Raw genomic sequence first — 7,025 nt, 5'->3', positions numbered from 1 at the left:
GTGTGGATGGGACCTCGATTCAAACGGGCCCCACGGTGGGCGCCAAATGATCCTGTCGACAACTCGAGCGTGGAGGAATTGCCTTGTCGTTTGCTTGACCCGCCTATGGCAAATGTGCTATCTGCAAGAACACTCTTAGAACCTCCTCCTCTGGGAACTCCGAACGCAACCTGCAAACACACAGACAGCGCCTCTAGCGGCCGTTTGCACTCCGATGCTCAAGTTAGATCACAAAATCACTAGAAAATAATGTGTGTAAAAAACAACAGTGTGTGTGTATTTCTCTCTGATTCCCTTTTTATCTCCCTTTGTATCTGTGCCTAACAGAATTCTGCTACGCTGTTCTCTGCGTGTGTCAGAATTCTGTTATGCTTTTGTACGAAAACGTACCACAGTCAGGGTCGTGGGTGTTTGGGTTTTTTGTCTGTACCTTTCACGACACGGAGAGCACCTTTATCTGGGCCGCGCCCCTCTCAGACAGTGACACGTGGAGGCATGCAACTCGCATCTAACAGTTCACGTGCCACCACCTGAAGGGCTCTAGCGCATCTCTTTGTGCGCCTAAGTTATTCCCTTGCGGAGTAACTTAGCGCGTTTCTTCCATCTGGGTCAAATCGCACATTCCCAGGAGAACGCCAGGTGTGGCTGGACTAGGCACACTCACCAAGCATTGCTCTCTGCATACACGATTTCCCCTTCACGATGCCATGCACGTAACGGGTTGAGAGAGTAACCAATCACTGACTGGTTTACTGACTCCCTCAGGCCACTCTCATGCACGACTATACCGACGAGGGGCTCTTCTTTCTCTGAGGTATGATCATGCGAGGTCCATGCGTAACGCTCTCGCTGGGAGTCTCAGTCCCAGTTTAACTGCGTGTAACACGAAACCCCGATGACCATGCACCCGATGACTGATCGGTGCTCTATTGCTTCTCGCGTTCTCCCCCGGGTGTTTATCTTGGAACTGATCTGTCGGTGGCCACTCGGTTACTGACCACCGATCTCCATACCGGGGGATCTCCTCCATGATTACTCTGCCACCTGATCCACGTGTCCCCCGTTTATCTTGGAACTGATCTGTCGGTGGCCACTTGGTTACTGACCACCGATCTCCATACCGGGGGATCTCCTCCATGATTTCTCTGCCACCTGATCCACGTGTCACCCTGCGAGTGGTCCACGTGGTTATCTGCTGCTGACGTTATCGACTACCGATGACCGACCGGATCAAAATGCAATTAAGAGTTTGTTAAGATTTGATAACAAACTATATTCTTAGATATATTCTGAAAAACTGTTTTTATGTTTTAAGAATCTTGAAACAAAGTTTTGATCTAAGAGTTTTTCAAAGAGTTATGAGATTGCTTAAGAGTTGAGAGATTGATCAAGGTGCTGAATAGGATTCTACTTGTATTGATTTTAGATATTCATCTGTAACAAGTGTAATTTTTGTAAACTGCTGAACAATTCGTGTGTGTGTTTTGCTGAGATTGGCTGTGTGTTCTTGAGGTGTTCAAGATCAGCAATATTAGTGTTGGCCAAGGAGAGTGTGTTTCTTGAGGTGTTCAAGGACATTCTCTTGGTTGTGGTGTAAGTGATCAAGTGGTGATTGCTTAGTGGATATCCTCAGGGTTTCTGAGAAGACTGGATGTAGCTTTTGTTTGGAGTGAACCAGTATAAACAACTGTGTACAATTTCTCTATCCCTATCTCTTTAATTCAGTTTTGTTATTTTGGAACTAGTATAAACAACCGATTGTTTCGCTAAAACAACCGATTGTTTTTCTAGCTTTGTGCTTTTGCTATTTGTTTTGGAAAAACTGAATCCTTAATCAAGGTTCTTTCAAAGTATTTTCATTCTAAGGTTAAAAGTTTGCAAAAATCCTTCTTAACCAATTCACCCCCCTCTCGTTTAAGGCCATATATTCTAACAATTGGCATCAAAAGCTTGGTTCTTGAAAGATATTCAAGTTTGATCCTAAAAATCTTTTTAAATGGCTGAAAAGTTTTCTTTTGGGGAAGGTGCCTGTTTAAGCAAACCACCTTTGTTCTGTGGTATGAAATATGAATTGTGGTGCATAAGAATGAAATTCTTTGTTGAATCTATAGATAGAAAAATCTGGAATGTTATTACAAATAGCTATCTCATGCCTATACCTGAAAATGTTTCTTCTGAAAGAGAACATCTTGATTGTGTAGCTATGAACATCATTGTATCTGCACTTGATTCTAATGAATTGCTCAAGGTTTCAGAATGTAGTTCTGCCAAAGAAATGTGGAATACCCTTGAAGAGTATCACAAGAATCCAAGGAGTGCCTTGATGGACAAAGAAGAATCTTTTGTTGAATCTTTCTCTTCAAAATCCAGAAAAGAGGTTTGTCTTATGACAAAAGAAGAATTTGGATCAAGTCAATCTGCTGGGAACAAAAACTATCAATACTCAAGTGATGAGAGTGAAGAGGAAACATTTAGGTTGCTGTTTAAGAAATTCAGCAAGTCCCTAAAGAAGACAAACAACAAAAGTGACTCATTCAACAGGTATGATAACAAGAAACCTACTGAGTTTAACACTAACAAATATACATGCTTTGGATGTGGTGAACAGGGTCATGTTAAAACTGAATGTCCTAACAAAAAGAGGAAAAACTTCAAGAAGCATGAGAAGAAAGGAAAATCAAGAAGAGCTTATAATGATGACTCATCAAGCTCCTCTTCAAGTGATGAAGAAGAAGCAATCTTATGTCAAATGACAAGACAAGAAAGTGACACAAGCAGTGTAAGTTCAAGCTCTTCCATTAATGTTGAAAATTATAGTCAACTTCTTCAAGCCTTCAATGAAACTCATGAGGAAGCTAATAGGCTGGCCCTTTTAAATAAACGGTTGAAAGATTTGAACAACTCATTGGAAAATAGAGTCAAGATCTTGGAAGAAGAGTTGAACAATTCAAAAACTGATTTTGAAAATTTGGAAATGATTTACCAAAACTCTTATTGTAAGTGTGTTGATTCAAGTTTTTGTGAAAATTGTGAATCTCTTCAAAAGAAGGTTCAATATCTTTTAAAAACCATGGACAAGTTTTCCAAAGGCTAATCCAATCTTGAAACTGTTCTTGCTTCTCAAAAATGTGTTTTTGGCAAGGCTGGGTTGGGGTTTAATCCAAACAGCAAGATTAAATCTGTTTCAAAACCCTTTTCAAGTTTCTTTGAAAAACAACCTGTTGTTTTATCGAAACAACCGGTTGAAATTTGTCATTACTGCATGAAAAGGGGCCACACTATTAGATTCTGCAGAGTAAGAAGGTTTTCTTTTCCTAAAGGTATTTTGAAATGGGTTCCTAAGGTTTCTAAGGTTCCTACTAACATCATTGGACCCAAATTCATAAGGGGACCAAATCTTGCTTCTTAATCTTTTCTTGTAGGTATCCTTGGCAGCCAAGAATCACTTTTGAACTTGAAGAATGACTGCTAAAGGGGAAACCATCAAAAGCAAAGTCTGTCTCTGTGCCTGTTCTTTCAATTGTATATGTCTTGCAAGGTTCTTTGAAAGTCAAGAGACATCTTGGCACATGCATAGTGGGTGCTTAAAAAAGAAACTTCAAGAATAAAGAGAGTATGTGTGTTTTCATTTCTCATTTTATGTAAGTGTGCCTTGTGACCATATGAACATCTCAAAGTCTTCTTTTTGGGTGAATCTATTGGGGTTCTCTATGCAAAGGTATGAACAAATTGCATACAGCATTTTCATCAATTTAAAAGGTAATTTCTGGTTATGAAAAATGTCTTCTTTGCTGTCACAGTAAAACAACCGATTGTTTTTTTGAAACAACCGATTGTTTTTCCTCTGGCATCTCTGTATAATGCTGTCAAGTTTGCTTATGCATGATTAAACCATTTCTCTTTTTCAAATCTTGCTTTTGGATAAATATACATTGAGTGTGCCTCAGAATCTGATAATAAAAGATTATATCCACTTGTTTTCTTGAAAGCTCTATGACATGTTCTATTCTTGAAATGTCATCATTTTTTGTACTGCTGGACTACTCTATTATCATTCTGATTTATGCTTTGTACAACCCTTCTCATTGTCTATTTGTAAAATAGGGGGAGTTGTTTATGCTTGATTTGGTTGTATAAGATAGCTTTAAAACTGATGCATTATGTTGTTGCTTCTCTGCACCTGAAAGCACTTGATTACTTCAATGTTTATGGTTTTTCTGCTAATGTTGTATATGCAGAAAACTGGTTTGTGTGTGTCTTGTTATCTTGTTGCTATACTTGCTTTGTATATGCATCAATTCTGTGTTACAAGACCTTTCAAGTACAGGTGCTATGATGAAGAATGATCAAAGTTCTACAAAGGTTTATACAGAAGAAGATGAGTAGAACATCACCTTGGAGAAGCTGAAATCCTGTCCAGAAAAACAACCGATTGATTTTGCGAAACAACTGGTTGAAATTCTGCAACAGGAAGAGTTACCAAAGGAATGGAGAATTCCAAGGGATCTTTCAGTGGAGAACATCATTGATGCAAATGGGTTTTCAGAGACAAGCTGGATGAATCTAGAGTAATTACAAGGAACAAGGCAAAGCTTGTGGCTAAATGTTATAATCAAGAAGAAGGCATAGATTATGGTGAATCCTTTGCTCCAGTTGCAAGATTAGAAGCTGTAAGGTTGCTGCTAGCTTTTGCTTGTTTGAGGGGATTCAAATTGTTTCAAATGGATGTTAAGAGTGTTTTCCTCAATGGTATCATCAATGAGGAAGTCTATGTTGAACAACCATCGGGCTTTGAAGATCATCAACATCCTAACCATGTATACAAGCTGAAAAAGGCCTTGTATGGGCTTAAGCAAGCTCCAAGGCAGTGTGGTATGAGAGGCTTAGTAACTTGTATATGTTCATCCTTTGTAAAAAGAGACAATGTGTATACCAAATCCACCTCTTGAGCAATCATTTAACCAACTTGAATTGCTGGATGAAGAAAAGATTGGGGGAGAAACTGTGGTCTCCTTGCTGAAATTTTTGGGGTCTATGGTACTTTGATTATGCTGCTGTCATAGCTCTGATACACCATAGATCTTTGCTACACATTTGATATGGTATCAAAGATTTGTTGCTGCAATGGTGCTGCTACAACACACAGGTTTTCTGGTTTATCATGTTGCTATTATATGCTGGTTTTCAATGCTGGAAATTCTGTTGTCTGTATCCCTTCTTTCATTCTATTTGAGAAGACAAATAGGGGGAGAATGGTGTGGTTTTATGTGTTGTGGTGCTGCTGATACACTCTGGTGTTATCTGGTTTTATCATGGTTTAAATTCTGTTGCTGCCATGCTATTATTCACCATAGTTCTGCTGCACACAAGTCTCATTTTGGCACTGGTTTTTATGGTTATTTGACTGGTTTTTCTGCTTAAAGGCTTATGCAGAAAACTGGTTTTATGTGCCTTGGTATCCTGCTGGTATACTTGCTTTGTATATGCACAAATTCTGTTTTGTAGGACCTTTCAAGTTCAAAAACAACAACACAAACAAACCAAGGATTTGTCTTCATCAAATAGGGGGAGATTGTTGAACAAGATGCTTTGATGTCTCCAAATCCAAGAGGAAAACTTGAAGACCTTGCTGCTGGGTGTGTGTGTTGTCTAGTTGTTTGAAACTTGTTAATTCACTTCTTAAGATGATCCAAGTTCATTTGAATCTTTAACATTTTGAAAGGATGTGTGTTCTAAAAAGCTGTGAAAAATTCAACTGGTTGTTTTACCTAACAACGGGTTGTTTTACCTTAGCTGTTTTTGAAAAACTTGGTTGACTTTGCTGTCAAACCAAAACAATCGATTGTTTCAACAAAAAACCGATTGTTTTCCTGAAAACCTTAACAGAATTATGTTAAGTGGTTTTAATATGTTTTAAATGATCCTAACTAACTTGGCTCCTTTATTAAATGCTTTTGACCACTTGGTGGGTCTATATAAAGGTGGTTTTACGCTCCTAATCTTGAAGTAACAGAAAGAGTTTATCAAAACAATTTTTCCAAGATTTGAAAAGAGCTTTGGATCATTCTTAAGTGTGTGGAATAGGAATGGGTTGTAATTCTGATCTTTAAGCTTTGTAATACCCAGGTGTATTCTATTCCCTTCTTCCTTGATTACTGTATTTTTGTAGCTGTGTTGCCAAGAAGTGTTGTGTGTTCTTGAGGGGTTCAAGATCAACATTCTTGGTGTGATTTGCCAAAGGTAGTGTGTTTCTTGAGGGGTTCAAGGTCACTACTTTGGTGTGTGGTGTTTGTAATATGGTTTTGATTGCATAGTGGAATACCCAGTGGTTTCTGGGGACTGGATGTAGCTCTTGGTGTAAGAGTGAACCAGTATAAATTGCTTGCGTGCTTATCTCTTACCCTTAACTCTTTAAATTCTGTTTTTAAGTTGTTTTTATAAACTGTTGATAAAAACAACTGATTGTTTTTCTGATATCATCTTGAAACAATTTTGGTTCTTTGTTTCTTTGATTTCTTTCTCTGTAATTCAGCATTGATTTTCATTATACCTTCAAAGTTTGCGAAAATCCCTCTTAAACAATTCACCCCCCTCTCGTTTAAGGCCATATATTCTAACAACCCTAAACAATTAGAAAGATGAGGCGTCGCTAAGATGGAGAGTCGCCAGGTTGAGGCGTCGCCAGAACAAGGCATCAACGGTGTTACCCCCCGATATCCATGGGTAGGAAAGACCATGGAGGGAGTGACACCACCAGAGGCCAAGGTACGGGCGAGGAGGCCTCGGGCCCCGGCACCTCAGAGCAGTAATAAAGAAGAGAGAAAGGTGGCTTCCAGGCCATAATACTAGTACCAGTAGGGAGTAACCTGACTCATGAAGTATTGATGACTTTTTACGGCAAGTGCACCGCGTTTGTCAAAAGTAATAATTGTCCCTAAGGAATCGATCCCACAAGGAACAGTGAATTATCGAGTACAATAATCGCTAAATATAAAAACAGAACAACAATTAAAAGAGTTTTGAAT

Source organism: Phaseolus vulgaris, chromosome 1 (assembly GCF_000499845.2).
Source record: "Phaseolus vulgaris cultivar G19833 chromosome 1, P. vulgaris v2.0, whole genome shotgun sequence".
Lineage (NCBI taxonomy): Eukaryota > Viridiplantae > Streptophyta > Magnoliopsida > Fabales > Fabaceae > Phaseolus > Phaseolus vulgaris.
This window is presented reverse-complemented; position numbering follows the sequence as displayed.